The sequence below is a fragment of the Nicotiana tomentosiformis genome, chromosome 3, assembly GCF_000390325.3.
Source record: "Nicotiana tomentosiformis chromosome 3, ASM39032v3, whole genome shotgun sequence".
NCBI classification, from domain to species: domain Eukaryota; kingdom Viridiplantae; phylum Streptophyta; class Magnoliopsida; order Solanales; family Solanaceae; genus Nicotiana; species Nicotiana tomentosiformis.
This window is the reverse complement of record NC_090814.1, coordinates 40,175,425-40,200,350: the sequence shown is the minus strand read 5'-3', so window position 1 is coordinate 40,200,350 and position 24,926 is coordinate 40,175,425. Positions and strand designations below refer to the sequence as shown.

At 35.8% G+C, this 24,926-nt stretch overlaps 1 pseudogene; it reads left to right on the top strand.

Annotated features, from left to right (window-relative positions):
* Nucleotides 1–24,092, top strand: part of LOC138907669 (uncharacterized) — a 30,711-nt pseudogene extending 6,619 nt beyond the window's left edge.
* The last annotated feature ends 834 nt before the right edge of the window (nt 24,093–24,926 follow it).

Below are 24,926 nucleotides of genomic sequence, written 5' to 3'. Positions count from 1 at the left end.
TATTTCTAACAAAATATATAATTTTCTAAATTACTACCTAAAGACTATCAAATAATGAATTGCTAAGAATTAAACACAACACTTAAATAGTTTTGAATAACAATCAATAGGATATAATATTCCAGGGTCACGGGTCATCTAACATTCATGTTGCATTCTTAGTTTAAAATAACTAAATGATTTATCTGAATTGTTGATTCACAGGGTTAATTTCACTCGTAAGAATCTGTCGAGTTCTTACTCGCCTATTCAAGTTAACTTAATACCTATATGTCTATGGAATTAAGTTTAACAAGAACGCATTTACAATTCCTGTATTGCAACCGAGTAAGGCAATTAGGTATATGTCTATCCTAATCGCGAATCCGTTCCTCGATGCCCGGGTTTGAGAACTTACTCTATTTACTTCTATATGCAATCTAGGGTTCCCACTTTCGAGTTCAACTCTAGATTCGTAGATAGTATTTCACTGTTAGCTACTCAGCAAAATAATTAAAAACAGAATTAAATAAACAACCCAATATGATAAACCCAACGTCGTCAAATTAAACTTCAAACATCAACATTCATGTATACCCATGACCCTAGAACAATAGGGTTCTTAGCCACTCATATTCAGGCAATCATCCAAAATTTCATAAGAGTGCATAAGAATCAATAAAAGAAAGAGAGAATAAGAACTCAAGACGAATTCCGTGGTTTTAGAACTTGGTTATAGCTTCTCCCCCTTGTCTCATCTATCTCGCCTAAAAAAAGCGTTTTTAAGCTTATATATTGCGTCCAAAAGTCGTGGGCTAGAGTTCTCCTAACCCTAGTCCAAATCGGCTTCAGGGGTTGATGCTAAGGTGGATGCGACGCATCCACCTCGTCCTCCATTTCTTAACTTTGCATGTGAGGGTGGACGCGACGCATCCACCTTCTCTTCTACTTCCCAGTTTTGCATGCGAGGGTGGATGCGACGCATCCACCCTTCTCTTCTACTTCCCAGTCTCGGATGCTATGGCGGACGGCTATGGGCCGACTTCACTGCTAAGGGTGCACGAAAGATGATGTTTTTCTAGGTTGGATGCGACGCATCCAACCCTTCTTCCTCTGGCTAGACCACCTTTTCTTCATATTTTGCACTCCAAACACCTTAAATCGTCACACATAACTTAATTAGTCATAAAACCAATAATTAAACCATGTTGGGAATTTTAAAGATCAAATAACATCAAGAAGTGGTTAAAACATGGGTAAAGTAACATCAACACATATCGAAATATGCCAAACATCATGATACTATACTTCAATAACCATATTTCATGGCATCCCAACTTGATTCATCTTATGGGAATATTTTAATCCCGTGCAATTCATGAAATCCCTTTTCTTTAAATCATTACTCAATCAAAGGCCTAAACGTCATCCTCTTATCTATTACAATTACACCCTTATTCTACTACTAGGGAAACATTTCATCTCTTCTTATTGCTCTTAGACTTAGACTCCTCTGAGTTCATTCAGGATGTATCGAGCTTTCTATAACTTACGGAAACCATCGGCTTTCTTGTTTTGATGGGTTTAATCCCGAGGACTTACCTATTCTCGTCACCTTCTCACTCACCTTTTCTTATCCTTACTCCTATCTACCTAAAACCTTGTCGCTTTACGATACTTTATCTTATAACCTACACATATCTATTTATACTACTCGCAACCTTCCCTTAACTTGCTAGCACCATAGATTTCCTTTCGTGCCTTCTCAGTTGTCTTTAAATGTAAGAAATTACTTTTCCTATTCGTTTTGCCACTTGTTGCATGAATACTTGACTTATCTTATTGCCCATGAATACTGAAATTTCCTGTAACTCATATGATCTCAAATATCACCTTTGATTTTTTTTTTCCGTTCATTAACCACGATAGGTGCCACTTTCTTATGGAGTGTATACAATATTGTAGTGAGACTGTTGTTACAAGGCCATTTCTTCTTCAAGTTACTATGCTTAGGTTGAAGCCTTCTTCCTTATTTCCTCAGCTAGTCTTTCGTTGGAGTACTTAGGGGAGACCCTCTAACTCTTGTAAAGCTGTGAGCTTATTACATCGTATACCTGATGGAATTTTTGATGTTCTTCCTCGTCTATAATTATCCTTAGTTACTTACCTTCATGCCCTTGTGCTCATAGGATTACTTTTGAACTGAAATTTTGACTGTCTCCCTAGTGGCACTCTCTTTTATTTCTGTAACACTTATATGGTACCTTTAACTACCCCAACTCCTATCTGAATATTTCTCAAGTATTACAATGCCATATCTGCAAGACTGAATTCCCTATGTTGGGGTCCACTACGTTTACCTTGCACGATCAGTTGATTTATCTATATCGTCTTGTCTAGCACTAACTAGACTCTTCCTGAATCAACTACTAGCTACTCGTTGGTCCATTCTCATATCTATATTCTGTATAATCTCTCTTGTGTTATTTCCTTTTTCTTAACTTACATCTCGCACTGGCTCCTTATGTAGCAAGTGTTCATTCACACTTATTTATCAATAACATCCTTGGCGGGGACCCTTACTGCCTCTCCCCGGCGTCGTGCTTGCATAATGTTCTGGAATCATAACATATCTGTAGAATCTGAATAAATGCAATCTCATTCCTTTCGCCTTTTTACCATATTCTTCCTTTACTATTCCATAGTTACCTAAACCATATAACTCCTACTTAATACCATATCTCACCATCTTCCCCTCTCTTTTCATCTTTAGTGTCTTTTCACATCTTCACTGACTCTTACTCGCCTTGCAGTAACCCTTCTGTACTAAGGATAACTGAGTTTCTTACGCACGAGGGTGACACCTAGTGTAACTGGCACACTTAGTCACTTAAGCTTAACTCTGCTCACAGTGCTTACTTTAGGGAAGCATCTCCTTGAATGACCTTTAAAGGTTATTCTTCTGTTGTCCATTCTATTATCGCCGGAATGCAATATTTGAAATTCTCACGATGCCGACTATTATCAAATCCTTCAGTCCCTAATTCATGTTCAGTTTATCTTGTTCACTAGCCCATACTGATTTCTATTACTCTGGGGTCTAACTTTTCCTTCTGGTAATCACGTTGGAGTCACCAACGTATTTCTCGAAATGAGGATATGACTTTATGGCTTATACTCTTTTATTGTTTCAAGGCTTATCTCATCGTGTCTTTCACTTCACTTGACTATAGACTCTGTCATCCTATCATATTTTGATTACCGTTATCACTCATTTATCACATTTTACTCATAATTCTTCATTTACTCTCTTCTTATTCTCCTGCTAATATTTCGGTCTATCACTTTATTCTGAAAGCTTCAACAAAACATTCATTCACTTTTAGCTCCCCTTGCTCTATCTACTAGCTCTTCGGGTCGCCTAACATTCTCTCTTGACTAGGGATGGGAGCCATACTAAGGTAAATATTTATCCCTTCTAGGATACCAGTGCCTATCTTCTGAATTTTATGAACATGCTAGTATTCATATCTAAATGTACTATTCTAGAGTGCACCACCTGGATGTCTCACAAGGAGAACTATTACCACGTTTGCAATATCTTTCAGAAATGTCAGCTAACGCTAACAATCCATCCATTATTTTGGGTTACTCTAACCCTAGCTGGATCCTGATATCCCGTCCATTCTCTTAAAGTATATATGTTAGCTCCCATAGGACATATCTGAGATGGGTATGGCCAATTGTACATATCTCTATTACTGTTGAAAATAACTCAAAATGCTTATATTTCTCTACCTGAATTGTAAATAATGATTATATTTATTAACTGGGTACCTCGTACGCTTCTTCACCTTGCTTCTTTTACTTGTTGAAACTTGTATCTACCTTCTGATTCTCTTATTGCTTTTTACCATATGGGTGGATAGATATTCATGCCTTAGGGCTCCTTATCAAGAAGCTTACACGTCTTAGTATACACATGATCTGCTGAAGAACTCACATTTACTCATCATAAGCATGATGCAAAATCGAGTTCCTCTGACTCAACTCTTCCACAACCACATTCAATCTCTTACCAATTGTCTTTCTAGATGTAGGTATCATTGTATTATGAATAAAATAGAATTTAGGATTTTGAATTCTTACAACTAAGCTCTACCACATGATCAAGAGTAAGAAAAAAGAGTGACAGTCCTAAATGCCCTGTAGCCTCCAGCTTATAAGTGTGGGGCACAACACATCCATAAACAAGACTCTACTAGGCACGACTTGTAGACTATATAGGACAGAACTGCTCTGATACCACTTCTGTCACGACCCAAACCGAAGGGCCGCGGCGGGCACCCGGTGCCTAACTCAACAGAGTACCAACGTAACGAATCCTTCTTATCATACTATCATGGGTAAATGAGATGGAAAGGCCGTCATGAGATAACCAGAATTAAACATAAGAGAATACTCGACATAGGACGACCCAATATAGTATACAAACTTATACATGTGACATACGGGCCTATAAAACCGAAATGATCATTTGTACACTTAAAACAAAGGCCGACAAGGCCATACAATCATCCATATGTATGACATCTGTCTACAAGGTTCTAAGAGTACATAAACATCATAAAGGTCAGGACAGGGCCCCGCCATACCAATCAATACGTGTCCAAAGCATACTGACCAAATAGGCAACTCCGGAGCAAGTGGAGTGCACCAACACCTTCCGCTGAGCTGATAGCCTACTAGAAGGACCGTCAACCTATTTATCGGGACCTGCAGGCATGAAACGCAGCATCCCCAAGTAAAAGGGACATCATTACGAATAAAGTACCGAGTATGTAAGGCATGAAAAGCAGTGTATAAAAGACATGAAAGAAACCCGGAGTAAAGAACTCAAACTGTAAGTCTGAATAGCTCAATGAATCATGGAACATTTATATTGTCATGTATATGTATATAAATGTCATATCATGCATAGGTATATGCGTACATAACATCATCATGCCTCGGAGGGCATCCCATCATATTATCTCGGCCTTAGTAGGCGAAATCATCAGCGTATGCCAGCTAATCAGGTGGTGGTGCGTATATAACGTTGTAACCTTTACCCATAGTCCATATATATATAATATACGCGTATATAATGCCATCTGGTCATGGGTCAATGTACATGTGTAAATGAATGCAATGCATAATGAAGTAAGTCAATAAGATCTCTCAGAATGTCATAAGATCAATATGCCTTCGGTTAATATCACGAAATAAACTTTATCAACTTACGTATTTTCTGAGACCCATGAACAGACGATATAATAATAGGATACATGGGGAATCAAGAACATAGTCACCCCTAGTACTTCTAAGAATAGAGTCATTTGTGAAAGTTGTGCGTTTGCTCGTTTCGTTTGTATCATATGGATCATGCCTAAAGGAAAGAATGGATAGCCTTAACATACCTTATCACAATCTGTCCAGTGACCATGTTGAACTAGTCTCATCGCACTTTAATCTACAACAACGATAATAATACTATCGTTAAGCTACGAATGATTAAACTATCGTACAACGAACAACAAACTTATTTTATATTAAAACGAACAACATCTCCTATGTTTTCCTTGCTTTTCCCAAGTCCATCAAAACAACATGAACACATACAACCTTCAACTATATACCTTCAGCACCACAACTCACCCAACAGCCCAACAACACCAATCAATCTACACAACAACAAGTGCACAAATGTCACCAACGAAACTACTATTTATCACGACGAGCGGCAAGCTTGGATTGGAACCAAACCCCAACTCTTTTTCCCATCTCCCCTGTACTTACAACACCATAAATGGGTCCAGCATATAAACATATATATTTACATGACATTCCAACCTTATATCCATAATAAAAGTAACATCAAAGATCCCCACAAGATAAAACAACGACATGAACAACTTCTACGTATTGTGTGGTCGCTTCTTCTCCTAATTACAATATCATCAACATACTGACAAGCATAACAATAAAAATATTATAACCAATCTATTCCCATGATTTCCAGCTATATGAAGTCATATATACAACTCCAAAATAGTCCAATAAGAGACAACAACTTCTTATACCATTTCAAATGCTATCTTGTAATTCTTCATCCAAATATCTTAACCAACACATAGATAAGCTTAAGTACAACCAATAGGGTGATATAAATACCTTATATAATCAGAAAAAACTCGAACCAAAGCTTCCCTTAGCTTACAAGCACCCTTAATGACATCACAACACCATAGAGACTCTCTTCTTCACTTAGGCTAACTTTTGAGGTTAGGTTTAGGTAAAACCACCTTGGATTGGACTTGGAACCTTGGAGAACTGTTAGAGAGGTGTTGATAGAGTTTGGTAACTGTCCTTGATCTAAAATGACCAAAAAAGAGCCGTCCAACCCCCTTAAAATGTTCAAGGGTCGTCCACCGCCTAAGTAGGTCCCATTGGGAGCTGCTTGCGCGGTCTTACAAAAACGTGAATATCTCTTTACTCGGATATTTTATCGATGAACGGTTTAATGGGTTAGAAACTAGACTCATAGATCTTCAATTTTGTGGGTGGATCATCCCGTAATTCCATGTATATTGGGAGAAAAGCTCAGTTATATTTCACCTAAATTTCAGCACATTTATAAATGTAACTTGTGATGACCTTTGCCAACGTTTGTTCCACAACTCGCTTGACTTCAAAATGTAACACATGACTATCATACGACTAAAATAACTCATAAAATAACCTTCTTATCATGTTAAGTACCCTAGTCCCACCCCAAAAGTACATGTTATAATATTCCCAACGTGTCGACTTTCGACGAAATTTATTTTCTTCAATTTGTTTAGTTTCTAAGCCTTCCAACCCTCTTGGTACTTGTTATCCATGATCTTAAAGATTTGTAACCTCCAAGGTAACATGATTAACTTACTTTATGTACTTTCAAAGACGATCTCATTTCTAAGCTTATATCAATTGACTTACGACGTACTCTCATGTACGAAAACATGGGGTGTAACACCACCAACATTAGAGACACAAATCCGACCCTAAAATCGCCTAACACCATCATCCCTAAACCTTCTTAGCACCACCTTGTTGCAATGTATCCTTTTGAGTCCCTTTTTCCCTACTTTTATATTGTTATTTTTATTCCGACATTACTGTATTACTAAGAGATTTTATTTTATCTTGTTTTAGAGCTCGAGACTCCATACTACCAGGTTTTGGAGATTTGATGTTGTAGTATCCATATGTTAAATGTTGTTGCAATCTTATTCGCCTATTTATGCTATTTCAGTTATATTTCACCTTAATTATGTTGGTTTGCTCTATATTGGATGTTGGCTTACCTACGCATAAGGGTTAGGTGCCATCACGATCGTTGGGGGGATATCGGGTTGTGACAAAGTTGGTATCAAAGCTCTAGGTTCATAGGTTCTATGGGTCATAAGCATGTCTAGTAGAGTCTCGCAGATCGGTACAGAGATGTATGTAGTTATGTACTTATCTTCGAGAGGCTACGTGATAAATAGGAAACTCCACTTTCTTCCTTTCTCTATCGTGCGGCTTTATTTCATCCTAAAGTTTGAATCTTTGCTCTTCTATTCTCTCACAGATAGTGAGAACACGTTCTTCCAATTCAGCCGAGCAAAAGCCAGTAACCCGGTCCAAAGTCATGAGAGGGGTCAGGAAAGCGCTAGAGTTCAGGCCAGAGCACGTATGGCCATACTTGTGAGAGTTCCTCGTGCTCGTGCTAGATCAGTTTCTGAGGAGCCACCAGTAGCTCTAGTGGCGAAGCACGCTCTAGTTTATGTTGTTGTACCGGGTTCAGCTCAGGTTCCCGTGGGTTTTATTTCCACCCTAGTGCTTCAGGACACTATGGTTCGGATCTTGACTTATTTTGATGGATTGTTACAGGCTGGTATGATCCTTATGATTCCATCTACTTCCCAAACTGGAAGGGGAGCACTAAACCCAACTATTCACACTTCGGAGCAGGCCGGTGCTATGTTTCAAACTCCATGAGTTTCGGTTATTCCACCAGTTAAGGCGATTCAACCTATTGCTACAGTCAGACCTGAGATTAGACCTGCTATGACCGTGGAGGAGCAGAAGAGGATAGATCGGTTCCAGAAGTAGATCCTCCATGTTATACTAGTGATATCACAGTTGATGCTCAGGAGTTCTTGGACATGTGTCATGATATTCTACGCAATTTAGAACTTATAGAGTCCAATAGAGTTAATTTTACCACATTTCAGTTGAGACGGTCAACCAAGAGGTAGTAGCAGACTTATGAGTAGGGCAGACCAGTAGGGTCACTTCCTCTTACATGGGCTCAGTTTTCAACTCTTCTTCTTAGAGAAGTTCATACCGCCCATCAGGAGAGATGAGTTACGCAACTAGTTTGAGCACTTGCAGTAGGATGGTTTGACCATTACCCAGTATGAGATGAGGTTCATAGTAGTTGTAAAGCTATGCAACTTTCTTGATTCCTATTGAGAAGGAAAGGGTACAGAGGTTTGTTGAGAGACTCAGCTACAATCTTAGGTTTGGGATGGCATGAAAGGTTTAAACTAAGTGTCACACCCCGAACTTGGGAAGCGGGACCGACGCTCAACCGAGATATCCTAGTCAAGCAATCCTACTTGATGCCTACTACCCAACCTTGCCCATGAGTGATTCAAGGATAAACAACCGGAGATAGCAAATTAAGGGGATAAAATGTACCAACACCAAATTTTACATTAATTAAAAGAGTTCCATTTGATAGATGGCAAACAATCACAATCCTTAGATTAAGTGGAAGTAAATGACCAAAATAACATTTTAAAGTTTCCTTCATACTAACATAACCCACAGTACATCAACAGAGCCTCTAAGTAAACATGAGAGTAATATGGGATTTTCCGGGGCGCCCCGGCTATACCTCAAAATAATAAACAAGAGACAAATACAAAAAAGGCCCTGGTATGAGGTAGGGCTCACCAAGTCAGCTAAAAAGATGGTACACCTATCAAGATCCTACACCACCTGCTGAGGAACCACCTGCATCCATTAAAGATGCAGCGTCCCCGACAAAAGGGACGTTAGTACATATAGAATAATACTACTATGTAAGCTAAGCACCCTCACATGGAATGGAATTCCAATACAAGAATAGAGAAAAGTGGGAGTAGTAGGGAAAACAATAATATTTAAATACCAAGTTAAGACATACTCAACTTTCAAACAAGCCTTTACATTTTTAGTTAGGAGATCTTTAGATACCAACACACCACCATGCACGTGGCATGGAGTCCGATCACGACCCAATCGACTAGGTTATCTTACCCCCAATGTATGTGGGTTGACATAGAAATACGAAACCACCACTATGTGCGCGGCATGGAGTCCGATCTCTGCCCGATCGGCTAGGCCGTCTCGCCACAATGTCATGCGGGTTGACATGGTCTTAGCTAGCTATCAATTCATCACAATCAAGGAGGAATAATCTCAACATAATATAAAGGGGATCTTGTCCCTCAATTAACTCCTATATCGGCACGTGTAATTTTGGGCTTAGGCTTTTATAACCCACCCTTCCTCGGTGACCTAACGATACTCCAAAAAATATTTTATATATAAACGAAGTATATATTCATCTCATAGCTTTCATATAATCTTTCTTTTCTTCGGCTCTCTTGGTCATACATGATATTCTTCATACTTGGAACGAAGGCCGAATTTCATATTTCATGCTTTCATTCCTTTACTTGTCGTGGATCATCATAAAACATTAAAGATATTTAAAATATTGGAAAAATTATAGTTTCAACTCATAAGTACTTAAGAGCTCAAAACATATTGGAAATAATTATAAAAGGAGAGCATGATATAACAAGAACAATTGAGACATGACTTGGATAAATATGCATTTGATACATCATTCATTTGTGGCAATTTAACACAATAAGGATAGGAACTTGGACAAACTATACTTGGAATTCATAAGGTATTCATGGAATCCAATTCTACGGAGGGGGTTTAGCCAACATACCTTAATTAAGCTTCCTTAGGATTACTACAATGTTTCACTATTCTTAGCAACTTCAATCTATAGAAACATAATCAAATGGTACCATTATTAGAAAGGTATTCATAGTCTAGGTCATGTAGAAATTTCATCAAACTCATAGTGCATCTGGGACTACTACTCCTTACAATGGGATTTCTTCACCCCCACAACCAATCCCCAAGTCAAATATTCACTAAGAGTAGTCCAACCACCCCTGTACCACCCTCATCGCTACATGCATTCTCAACTACTAACTCCCAACTCAAGAATCACATTCGATATCCTTCACATACACCCAAATTCGAACTTAAGGGCTAATGGCTTTCGATCACCATCCCATAAGCCCCAACATTATAAAATCTTATTAAACTCATTACAAAGCTTTGCATGAGAGCTTAGGGGCGAAATCTTACCCGATTAGTTGAAGGCCTTGTAAGTGACTTCCTTGAATCTTTAAGAAATTCTATCTCGACTAACAAGTCAAAAAAAACATAACAGAGGCATCAAGTAGCATGTTAAAATTCAACATAGAAAGCATATAAAATGCATGATAAGTTATAAAGGATTCACTTAATGGCCAAAGCTTCCACCTTTATGCACAAAAACTCATCACATCGGGTCCCACATCACAATCAACCAGAAACTCATATGTTTCTCATAAGGGAGACCTTAGGGGAATGGATCAATATCCACACACTACATAGTAATGATCTCGTGCTGTAATAGTGATAGTGTCCCTTCAAATGCACGGTAGAAATCTCGTGCCACAACAATAATAATATCACAATAACTGCACAATAGAAATCTCGTGTCGTAGCTAAATCAACCAGCTCAACATGTCCAAATATGCCATAATCATAACAATCCGAAATAACATTTCATCTTTAAAGAGGCATATGCTCACAAATAATCAATAAGATACACAATGACATGTAAATAAAAGTGTAGATGCGTGCTCAATATATAAAGTATGACTGTGGCTAAATCAAGCATAACAACAATTTCTCAAATATCCCATCTTGGCCAATTACAAAGTAGTAATCCTAAACATGGATACTAGCATGTAAGGAGTGGCCCACATAGTCACACAATTGATTAGAACATGAATCATGGAAGGCATATAACTAAACACGTATAGTAAAATCCTAAAGTCTAATCCATTCATGAATCATATATAGCACCCGCATATACGCTCGTCACCTTATATAGATATCGCTTTTCACACATTACAATTAAGCAAACAAGGTCATATCCTAAGGCTTATTCCCTCACAATAAGGTTAGGCAAGACACTTACTTTAGCAAACCCAATCCACCTTCCAAAATCGCATTTCCTTTAGAAATCACCTCCAGCGGTCTAGAATCTAGCCAAATAATATTCAATAGAGTCAAATAACATCACAGGAATCAATTTCAAACAATAAAGTTTCAATCTTTAATCAATTTCCAAAAAGTCAACAAAAGTCAATTCAGTCCCATATGGTCAAAACCCGAGTCAAGGGGTAAAATCCGACTGCCCATAACCCCACGAGTCTAAATATGTGTTTGGTTTTCAAATCCAAGTCCAAACCATAGCTCAAAATCTCAATTTTCACTCTCTTAAGTTCTAGGCAAAATTCCAAATTTCACCTCAAAATTCTATATTTTGGGTGTTAATAATCCATGTAGATTCTTAAAATATAATAAAATATAAGTAGAAATCACTTACTTTTTAGTCTTGTATGAAAAGCTCCTTGAAAAATTGCATCTCTCCAAGTCTATGGTTCAAAATATGAGAGAATGTGCTAAAATCCCGAAATTCCCACTTAAATGAACTACCTAGGGGTACTCTTTGCGAACGCGGCCCCAGCCGTGCGTTCGCGAAGTACAAATTGGCCTCACCCAGAATTCCTCCTTTGTGATCGAGGAAGCATCCTCATGATCGTGAAGCCTCACCTACCACACTTGCACGAATGGGACAACACCCCAGCGAACGCGATGCCTTCTTGCCTGCCCTGCTTTGCCAACGCTAAGCGAACTCGAAGGCCTTCGCCCAGTTCCCAACTCCTTCATCGCGAATGCAACTGCCCGATCACGAATGCGACGAACAACTTCCCGCAGCTCTAAAATAACCCTCCGCGATGGCGAAGCATACCAAACACCAGCAAAATCTGCAACTCTAAACATGCTCCGGGTGGTTCGAAACTCACCCGAGCCACTCTCACTCGAGCCACCCGGGACCCTCGTCCAATCATACAATAAGTCCATAAACACTAATCGGGCCAATCCAAAGCCTCCAAACACATTCAAGATTATCACATCTACGAATCAAAAATCAAACCACAAGTTGAACTTCTCTTAAGTTCAAGAACTTCTAAACTTCCAACCAAGTGTCCCATTCATGCCTAACCACTTCGTATCTCAACCAAACTTTGCATACAAGTTCCATACAATAACAAGAACCTATCCCAAGTCCTGGAACAACAATCGGAGTCCGATAACCTTAAGTCAACTATCGATCAAACTCAAGAACTCTCAAATCTTCAAATTTTCAACTTTCGACAAATAGAATCAAAATCTTTTAGGAACATCCAAATTCAAATACGGACGCATGTCCAAGTCTAAATTAACCCTCAAATCACGATTCAGAGGTCAAACTCTTCCAACTTAAGGCTTCCAAAATAAAATCAAGTGTTCCAAATCACTCCCGAATCCCATGAAAACCAAATCACCCATCCCCGTATGTCATAAAACATAAAGTACACATACATGGAATATCAAATAGGGAAATGGGGTTCTAATACTCAAAACAACTAGTAGGTCGTTATATTTACACTAAAATTGGAGCTCCATTTAAAGCTAATTTGATCTGGTTTTGGGTGAAATTTCAGAGTCAAAATTCGATGTAGATGAAGAATAGGGGAGAAGACGAGCTGTATATTTTTATGTATATCCACCATGTATATCTGTGTATTCCCCATGTATTGCCGTATATCCCTCTATATATCTATTTATACATGTGTGTAATATTAATGAATACACATGTCTCGCATTGAAGTTTTTCCAGCTCGATTTTAGTTATGAATTTTGACTCTAAACTAATCCAAAGTAATTCTAATCTTAATTAAATTTTATACATCGCTGCAAATGTATTTTAAATAAATTCCAACCACACATATTGAAAATTTTTATGGGTCCTTTTAATGTTGTATGTAAATGGTAATATTTTGTTGGCAAAAAATGATAAATGATATTCTATGGCTAATTGTCCTAAATACTTTATTTGTTGATATATTTTTGTGAAGTTTACTTTATAATTTGGAGCTATATCTTACAATGTAAGAGTGATTAGATGTTACATCCCGTACTTTAATACTAGGATGAGTCGTAGTAATCCATATGAGCTTGAAGGAATTAAGACCATTCACGAGATTATAAAGGATTTGTGATTATGTTATTGTAAGACCCCGTAAGTTTAACAACCTTGATGATGTTATATACATTTGATATGGTATTTTGAATGGAATATTTTTGTAAAAAAAAGGTTTGAAAAATATGATTTTATATAGTTATTAACTATTACCACTTTCGAACATGCTTTAAATTATACACATAATATGAGAAAGTTTATGAGATTTTCTTTATTGTAAAGATAGAAATTATTTTCTCACAAGAAAAGAAGGTTATCTTTTACCATTTTAAGAATTAAGCGTACGAAAATTTGTACTCTTTATATGAGATTAGGAAAATTAGAAGTTGAGAAAATATATGTATTTTTACATGTTTTAATAAAATAATAATGTATGCATTGATTTTATATGGTACCACATGACCATAATGGTAAGGTGTACAAAGTGTGTTAAAAGTGAGTAATATTTTAAGTAATTTGATATTTAATTATGTGGATAATTGGTTAATTATTAAATTAGTGGGGGATTAATAAGTTGATTAAGGAAAAGGGGTAAAAATTATGGGATAAGATTAAAGTGACACTTAAGTGTTGTATAAATGTCATATTTTGGAGGATTTAAAGTGGCTTAGTCATCCACTAAGTGGGCCACACCCACTAAAGATTTCTTACAACTAGTGAGATGCTTATTCCTTAGTAATAAAGGACTAAAGATCAAGAATTGAATTGAATATCTTAGGGAGTGGGCTGATCGTGAGTTGCCATCTCACTACAATTAGTTTGCTTCGCGTTTCTTCAATAGGAATTCATGTGTGTCTTAAAACCCAATTGAATCTCTTATAGAGAGTGGTTGGTCGTGAGTTCTTCAAAGAGCAAAACAATTCCATACCAAATATAAATAACGTTGGTTGTTGATTCTGTAAAGCGTGAATTGCAAATTCTAAGAGAACCGGTTCAGGTATGTTATCCCTTCTTTCTTTTGGCATGATCCAAGCAACGATACGTAAACGAAATGCTATTCCATAAGTGGTTCTACTCTTAGCAGTTAAGGATGTCTATGTTATTCATTCATGTAAAATGATATTCAAGCATGTCTAAGTATGCTCCTAAGTATCTATTGAGGTATTTGATAAAGATGTTAATGTTTATAATATAATGATACATGCATCTTCATGCATTTACCACCATGCTACGGCCGGTTGGGCAGTTATACATTTACCACCGAGCTACGGTCGGTCGGGCAGTCATGTATTTACCACCGCGCTACGGCCGGTCGGGCAGTTACCACTGATCAGTTGGGCAGTCATGCATCATACGATATATATGGATAAGAGTCTCAAAGAGAAGCATTATATATATAAGTATAATAAGTATGTATATACGATGGCACTTCAGAGATTCAGGTTGATTTTTATGTCTTTAATTAATGTTAACTTATTGTTATGTTTCAGTTCCGCCTTACATACTCGGTACACTATTCGTACTGACGTCCTTTTATTGGGGACACTGCATTCATGCCTGCAGGTATAGATAATCAGTTGGACGAGCCCTCATAGTAGACGAGGTTAGCATTCGGCGAAGGATCGGTAAGACTCCACTTTATTCGGAGTGCAGCCAAGTCTATAAGTCATCGTGTCAACGTTTTGCTATAGATTTATAGGTAGGTCGGTATCCTGTCCCATTTGATGTCAAATAGTCTTAGAGGCTTAGTAGACAGAGGTTCATTTTGTACAGTATGTCAGAGGCCTTGACGACCTATATGTATTCATGTTTTAAGAAAGATGGTTCATTGATACAATGTTTTACTACTTACAGTTGCACATTATGAGTTGTGGCCATGCGGGCCCAAAATAGTTACAAAAGGAATGAGTTCAGCTAACTCGACCTATGTATGTTCTAGTTTTGGTCGAACGATCATGATTTACAGAGTGGTTCGCTCGGGCCAGCACAACACCGGGTGCCAGCCACTCCTCCCCAGGTTTGGGGCGTGACATCAGATTAGGTCGTGCCGACTTTAAATTTTTCTGCTTGGGCATTAGAGAAGGTTTAATTGATATATATTCACAAAGAAAAATTATGCACTACCAATGTGTTTTAATCTGTTATAACAAGTAATATGTATAATTTTTCAGTTTATAATATCACTTTATATGGATGATTACATATTATATTTCAGGTGAATGGACATTATAAAAGTTTTTTTTTCACAATAAGTATATAAAAATTAAACCTAAAGAAAAATTTAGGATGAATGAAATTCTATTATTAATAACCCACATAGAGAGCTTTCACCACCTTAGGTGGGTAAAAAATAAAAAATAGCCAGATTTACAACCGGTAATTGAAAAATAATCGCAATTTCAAAAGTAATCGGAATTTAGTCATTTTTTCATGTAAAGATAAAATCTGAACAAAAACATCCTTAAAAATCCGAAAAAATTCCAGCATAATATGCTGGAGTTCGAAATTTTTATATATGAGATTCCAGCATAATGTTCTAGAATTTCATAATGTGCTAGAAATACAACATAATATGCTGGAAGTTTATACGTAAGAGCTCAATAATCCAGCATATTATGCTGGAACTTTCCGTATTTCAGCAAAATAATGATCACTTTTTAATAACTTTATAAATATTGGCTATTTTTTAGTTACTAGTGCGAAAATTGGCTAGCGCGTGGGAACCTCTAATCTAAGGGTGGCAAGTGGGCCGGGTCCGGTCCTAAGTGGGCTTTGCGGACCGGATCCTAAGTGGGCCGGTCCTATGCGGTCCGGTCCAAAACGGTCCCGGATTTCGCGGGCTTATTGCTGGAACCGGCTCGGGACCGGGACCACGAACTAACGGTCCCGGGTTTAGTGGGCCGGTCCCGGGCCCAAACGGGCCCAACAGAAACTTTGTATTTTTAATTTTTTTTATAGAAGTTAGAGAAAAAAATAGTAATAAAGATATATAAACTATATTCGATTTATATACTATATATACATCTTAAAATATATATATACTATATTATATACATAGTATACATCTTAAAATATACTATATATACATCTTAAGATATACTATATATATATAGTATAGTATAGTAGATCTTAAGATATATATATACATCTTAAGATATATATACATCTTAAGAAATATAAGCTATATATATATATATAGTAAGATGTATATATTAAGATGTATACTATCGAATATGACTTATAAACTATGTATATATATATATATATATATATATATATATATATACACACACACACACACACACACACTATACTATATATACATAGTATATTCGATATACTATACTATATATACATATATATATAAGCTTATATATATATACTATAATATACTATATAAGTATATATACATCTTAAGATATATAAGCTATATTCGATTTATATACTATATAAACATCTTAAGATATATATATATATATATACACACACACACTATACTATATATACATAGTATATAAGTCATATTCGATAGTATACATCTTAAGATATACTATATATACATCTTAATTGAGAAGGCATGGCGGATTACCGCCCGCCACTTGATCCTGTTAAAATGGTATCAGAGCCTAGGTACTTTCATGGTATATATAAGATAGATATGAAATATTCGACATAGATATGTTTCTGAAATATGGATTTAGGAGAAACTAGTATGAAAAATACTAGGATGGAAGAGGTAGATATACCTCAAAACCTTGATTTGTTAAACAAATGAACTATTCCTAAAGTCCCTATTAGGACAATCTATGATTATGGATGGTTTGATAAACTCTCTTCTAAACAACTTGTTAAAACAACTGAGCAATATTTAGCTTTGAATTCGTCTGAACAGACTATTCGTTTGTTAAACAAGCATGATATAGATGTTTATAAACACCAGTATAATTATTTGCATATTGGTATGGTTAAAATTGCTTTTAAACCTTTAACCCTTAAAGGGTTGCCAGAGACATTTTTGGCTGCTCTCAGAGATGCCAGAAATTTGAATTTTAGACAGTCTCTGATGGGTTCTATTGAATCTACTGTCGCCTATGGCCCAGTATATTTTAATACTCAACCCAATTTGTAATTATCTTTATCTGATGTTAATATACTTGATGCATTAACATTAAATGTGAAAACGCATGGTTATAATTATGCGCCTGGTTCTGAACTGATATATTTATCGTATAGAATTTATTTTAAATTACTATCTACGTTAAACCCCAGATGTAAATTATATGATACATCTGATCAGACTATTCTAGTGAAAACGAATTTTGCAAAGTTTAAGGTCACCACGAGGAGACCTATTAAGTGGGAAGAAATTAATTTTCTAACCACATGGACTTTGGATTCGGTTATATCCCCCAGTCAGATAACTGATGCTATCAGTAATACTGAGTATTCTCATATTACTCAAAATTCGGATGGTAGGATTTGCATTCAGTTTGACGATAATAGTTCCACTTATAGTAGACAGTCAGTTTCTAATAATAGACTGTTGCCTACTATTAGTTCTAATTATAATAGACATTCATTTACTAGTCGTAGACTGTTGCCTGATATTCAACACATTTCTCCTGTTGAACCAGTCTATGGACCAGCTAGAAAATCGTGCTGCATCTTTACACACAATTTCTACTAAAGTAGGTGATAAGCCAGTTGAAAGGGTTAAGATTAACCCCAAGACAAATATTGTTCAGAATAATGATAATATTTCTGATAAGGATATTCCTTCTGCGTCCGAAATGGATTTTGACCCAAATGATACTTAATGATTCCACACAAAATTGATTTTATTCCAGGGTCACAAGCTAGAGGTTATATTCAAAAAGAATTTTTCACTGATAAATGGAACCAGTTTAAAACTTGGTTTTTTGATACTTATAGTAAAGAGGATTTAAATAATATTTCCCAAAAGTTTTATGAAACTTGTGCTTTACATAATCAAATTATGTATTTTGTTCCTTGGTTTATAACCACATATTTATCACTTTTTATAAAAGTTTTGGAAAGATCTTATAAAGACGGGAATGGCAATATTACTAAAGCCATTTACCCTCCTCAACCGCCTTTTGTTTTACCTAATAATACAGGTATTACTTTTATTGCATTTCAAAAATTTATTGATGAAGATGTTGCTGCAGTCAGCATCACAGAAATTAATAAATTAATTTCTCAAAATAATTATTTGAGTTTATATGTTAAAGTTTTGGGTGAAAACATTAGTTAAACTTGATGATTTAACAGTCTTGATTAAGGATATGAGTACTGGAAAGATTTTGACTGATATTGCCTCTTCTTCAGGAAGCAAATCAGAACCTCAAATTGCTCTTACTCATATTCAAAGACCCCCTGATATTCAGAATTTTAAATTTAAATCTTTTGGTGATTTAGAAGAACTTCTTGATAAAAAGTTATCCGATTTGAATATCAAACCTATTGATTTATCAAAAGATTTTGCTGATAAAATGGATGCTACTTTTGATTATAAAAATGATATTTTGTTAGAGTTTAATAAACTCAAAAGTTATCCCAAAAAGAATAGTAAGTTTACTGATAGCAGATATGCTGATAAACCTAGAATGCAGACTTATTATTACAATCGTCCTACTCCTCAAGATGTTTTAAGAGAGGAACGTGATTGGAATCAGACTAATACGTCTTACAGTGGTTCCGAAATTTACGAATGAAATCTTGATGGTTTGACTGATAGGCAGTTAACTATTCTAGTACATAGAATGCTTATGTATGCAACTATCTGTAAAAGTGTGAATGATTGTTGCAGGTTTTACTGGCCAACTTCGTGGCTGGTGGGATAATTATTTGACTGTCGACGAAAGGGCAATGGTTATTAACGCTAAAGCCATTGACGAAGGACTTGATAACTTAGGCATGGCCCTAGTGACAAATAGAGAAGATGTCGTTTATACCCTTATTCTTACTATTTTAGAACACTTTAATGGTAGATTTATCAATCAGAATGAGACTGTCCGTACTCTCCTTAATAGCCTTAGATGTAAGACCTTAAGTGAGTTTAGGTGGTATAAAGATACCTTTATGAGTAGAGTGATGGAACTACCAGAAAATAAGCTTGAACATTGGAAAGCTAAGTTCATAGATGGCCTTCCCTCTTTATTTGCTGAAAGAGTTAGAAAGATTTTAAGAGGTAGTTATGGTGAAATTCCATACAGAGACTATACCTATGGTAAATTGATAGGAATTTGCACACAGGAAGGGTTAAACCTGTACAATGAATTAAGATTGTCCAGACAGCTTAAGATGGATAAGCTTAAGGAAAGGAACCAGTTAGGGGACTTTTGCACCCAGTTCGGTTTACCCGAGACTTCTACTCATAAGAAGAAGAAAGATAAGTATCATAGATACCCCAACTAAGACAGTCCTTATAGAAGAAAGAGATCTAGATATAGATCCAAAGAAGAACGAGAAGCTAAGAAAGCCCATCGTAAGGCTACTAGATTTACCAAAAATAGGTCTAAGAGAGATCTAGCCGACATTAAGTGTTATAAGTGTGGTAAATTTGGCCATATAGCCCCGAATTGCAAGCTTCAAAAGCCGAAAACTTTAGGACTAGACGATGAACTACGTGATAAGGTTTATGGTTTGTTATACACTTCTGGATCAGAATCTGATTATTATTCTGAATCAGAATCCGAAGCTGAAATTGATTTACTTGATTTATCTGATAGTGATAAAAATGTTGATAATACTTGTACAACTTGCAAAGGTGATACATGTGCTTGTGATGATGAATTTTATAAATTACAATCACAATTTGAAAATTTGAATATGAAAACTATTACATCTGATAATGTAATAGAACTTTTAAAAGAAGTTACTGATGAAAAATTTCGTGAAAAAATTATTAATTTGGCTGCTAGTTCAAGTTCTAATTCAAGTTCTAATTTTGCAAAACCTTTTGAAAAAGAATTTGAATATTCCCCGCCTTATTCTTTACTAGAGGTTAATAACCGTTTGTTAAACAAAAATGCAACTCCAGCAAGAGATTCTTCTTTCGATGATTTAAAAATTGAAGTTGAAAACTTGAAACGAGAGATCAAATCTCTTAAACAAAATCAAATGATTTGTGATCATAGGATTATTCAGATTGAGAAAATCAATTCTCCAACTGAGAAATCTAATGATAAAAACAAAGGTATTTTTGAAAATGATATTGAAGAAAAACCTATTAGTTTTAATCCTAAACATGATATGTTTTTAGGGATGATGCAAATTATTACTGCTCATAAATGGTATATCAAATGTACTATTCTCATTGATAATAGTTTTTCAATTACAAACATTGCCATGATTGATAATGGAGCAGATGTTAGCTGCATTCAAGAAGGTTTATTACCTACGAAATATTTTCAAAAAACTACTCATATGGTTAGATCTGCATCCGGACATGCTTTAGATATAAAGTATAAACTTCCTAATACGGGTATTTGTCAGAATAAAGTCTGTATTTCTCACTTCTTTTTCTTGGTAAAAAACCAGTTATACCCTCCAATTATACTTGGAACACCGTTTATTAACGCCGTTTATCCTTTTACTAGCATAGACTCGAAAGGTTTTACTGCTACCTATAAGGATAAAGAGATAAGTTATACTTTTGTTACAGATCCAGTAACTAGAGATATTAATGCTTTAATTGATATGAAGCAAAAACATGTTGATTCTTTATAATTAGAATTGTTTAGTATGAATATATTTGACACTTTAAATTCTAATAAAGTACAAGATAAAATCAAATTGATTTCTGAGCAAATTGCTATTGATATTTGTGCTGAGCATCCTAGTGCTTTTTGGAATCGAAAAAAGCATATTGTCACTCTTCCATATGGAGACAATTTCTCTGAGGATGATATTCCTACTAAATCTCGACCTTGTCAGATGAACGCAGAATTAGTAGAATTTTGCAAAAAAGAGATTGATAGTTTGCTATCAAAGGGTTTGATAAAACCCTCAAAATCTTCTTGGTCATGTACAACCTTTTATGTTAATAACGCAGCTGAAAAGGAACGTGGTGTTCCTAGACTAGTCATAAATTATAAGCCCTTGAATAAATATTTGAAGTGGGTTAGGTATCCTATTCCTAATAAAAGAGATTTATTGTCTAGATTATATGACGCCAATATATTTTCAAAATTTGATTTAAAATCTGGATATTGGCAGATTCAAATATTTAAAGAGCATACTTATAGGACTGCTTTTAATGTTCCATTTGGGCAATATGAATAGAATGTTATGCCTTTTGGTTTGAAAAATGCCCCTTCAGAATTCCAAAAAATTATGAATGATATTTTCAACCCCTATCTAGACTTCGTCATTGTTTATATCGATGACATTTTGGTATTTTCCAAAACACTTGAAATGCATATTAAGCATTTAGATATTTTCAAAAGAATTGTTATACAAAATGGTTTGGTAATCTCAAAACAAAAAATGAGTTTATTCCAAACTAACATTCGATTCTTAGGACATTATATTTGTCAAGGAAAGATTACTCCTATTCAAAGATCGATTGATTTTGCCTCAAAATTTCCCGATGTTATTACTGATAGAACTCAGTTACAAAGATTTTTGGGAAGTTTAAATTATATTTCGTCTTTTTATAAAGATCTGTCACGTGATTTAGCCCCCTTATATGATAGGCTAAAAAAGAATTATAAAAATCCTTGGACTGATAGTCACACTACTTTGGTCAAAAATATTAAGCAACGTGTTAAATCTTTACCTTGCTTAACCCTTGCTAATCCTGCATGGCAAAAGATTATAGAGACTGCTGCGTCTAATATTGGTTACAGAGGGATTTTGAAACAGATAAATCCCAATGATAAACATGAATATCTGATTAGATTCTACTCTGGTAAATGGTCTGAAGCCCAGAGAAAATACGCTACTGTGGCACATGAAATGTTAACCATAGTAAAATGTGTTTTAAAATTTCAAGACGACTTATACAATCAAAAGTTTTTGATAAAAACTGACGCACAATCTGTTAAATATATGTTTAACAAAGATTTTAAACATGATGCTTCGAAAATGATATTTGCAAGATGGCAGACTCAATTAGCCCCTTTTGATTTTGAAATACAATATAAAAAGGGAATTGATAATTCTCTGCCAGATTTCTTATCTCGTGAATATTTACAGGATGGAACCCCCTGGGGTAGGGGAAGAGGTAGAGGTTGGGGAAGATCAGTCCCCACAACCCAGAGGAAGGTCATCACCTTCAGGATCGTCATACGGATCCTCATCAAACTCCCCAGTTATACAAATGGGAAGAAGAAGTTTAGTCAATGAGAGGATATCTCTCCGAGAAGAAGCATCGATCGGACCATCCGTCCATCTGGAAGATATTCCAGAAGACAATCCATTATACGCACATTTGCAGGCATATTTGACTGCTCAAAAACAGAAAGATACTTCTGTTAAGCAAAGTGATACTTTTGCTTCCATTACTAAAGATGACAATGATGATATCAAGTCATACGAGAAAGTGTCGAAAAGAGAAATGATATTTCTCTTAGAAAACTCTGACATTCAGAGAAAAGAAGAACCGTGGAAGATATTCCAAAGGTATTTAATAAATGGGTTATATTATCCGGGTGAGTCATACAAAACCCGTTCCTACTATGAAACAATACTAACCAGTACTGGCAGTGCAGAATTTCAGCACTTTTCTGGGTATAGCACAGACGAGAACGTTTATAACTTCTCGAAGATTATAATTAAACAGATTATATCTGTTGAAGACTGGGGTATATCCACAATGAAGGAAAGACAGATAAGCCTTAACAAAAATAAAATAAATTTTACTTATTGGGATTATATCCAAGCATTTGATAAAGTATTATACTACAACAATGACAGACACAAACATACTTAGTTTATTAAAGTATGTGCAAAGATATTTGCAGAGCCAATTCCTAACTGGTTTCTAAATTGGTGGTCATACCACGGTCCAACAATAAAAATTTTACCTAATCCATTTCTCATGTTATACAAAGAATGGATAAAAATTTCTCCTTTTATAAACAATTTATATCACGCAGATCATATCTGCTACCCAGACAAAATCAACCAGATTTATTTCTTTCTGGAATTTTCTATTCCCTGGATACACAAATGGAATCCAGAAGTCGGATTCACCGAAGAACAAGTCCCATGCTTATACAGGACTTTTTACAACAATTTTTGGGACAAGTTAATGAAGAAGGATCCCAAAACAAAGACCTTATATGGTCAAGAACTCTTGGATTCAATCGAGATAAAAATCCAAGAATATTCCAGCAAACCTCAGAAAGAGGTAATTGATGACAGTTCAGTAAGGCATATTGCCAGAAGAATCTCCTTTCAAGAAGGAGATAAAGCAGAGATGATTAATAAATACTTGGAAGAGGTCAAAAGAAATTTACTTCATTCCATTAATCAATATGAAAAATCAGATACATCAATGCAGAGTGAAACAAGCAACGATGATATCGCTGAAGATTCTCAGCCCATTGAAGCAGAAAGAATATTATCTGAAGAAGACTTAAATGATACAGAAGAATTCATCCGCAAAATGAAAGAAGCAGAAAAGAGATCAGCACAGTGAAACAGCTGGACCCCACAAAAACAGTGAAGCCGCCGGACCCACAGCAACAGTGAAGCCGCCGGACCCTACTCAAACAGTAGATACACTGTTCATCAACAGTAGATACACTGTTTCAACAGTAGAAACACTATAATAGGGACCCACGGGACCCACTTTTTACTGTTCATAGATTCCTTTTCTTTTTCTATTTATAGAATTCATTCGTTCATTCTTCAGAGGCAGAAGTCGAGACCCTCTCTCTCTCTCTCTCTAAACTGTAAGTAAAGAGTTAGTTGATAGTTTGAAGTTTGTAGCTGGTAGCCTGTAATAGAAGAACAAGTAAATAAAAGTTTTCAATTCTTCATCTTCAGGGCCTTGCTTCTTGGCCACAAGGTACATATTTTCTATCTTTCTTAGTTAGCTTTTCTTCTAGTCTCTCCTCTCTGGCCGTGACGATGTCCGGCTAAGAGACATCATATCTATGTTGAGTATCTAACTTCTCTCCTATATACACCATGAAAGCGACGGCATCTATTAAAATATAAATGAGTTTTATATATAGAGTTTTGACTTGGTGTCAAGATGGTTGGTACAGTCTGATATAACACTGCTCTTATTGGCTTTGCCTTAGTGGCTTCGTCTAGCCAGCCGTGAACCTCAGCCCGATAAAGGAGTTAAAAGGGCATCTTCTTTATTTGCTACTAGAGCCATGCCTAAGTTATCAATTCCATCCTCAGTGGCTTTGGCATTAATAACCATTGCCCTTTCATCGATAGTCAAATAATTGTCCCACCAGCCACGAAGTTGGCCAGTAAAACCTGCAACAATCATTCTGCAAATATTTCTATCTGTATT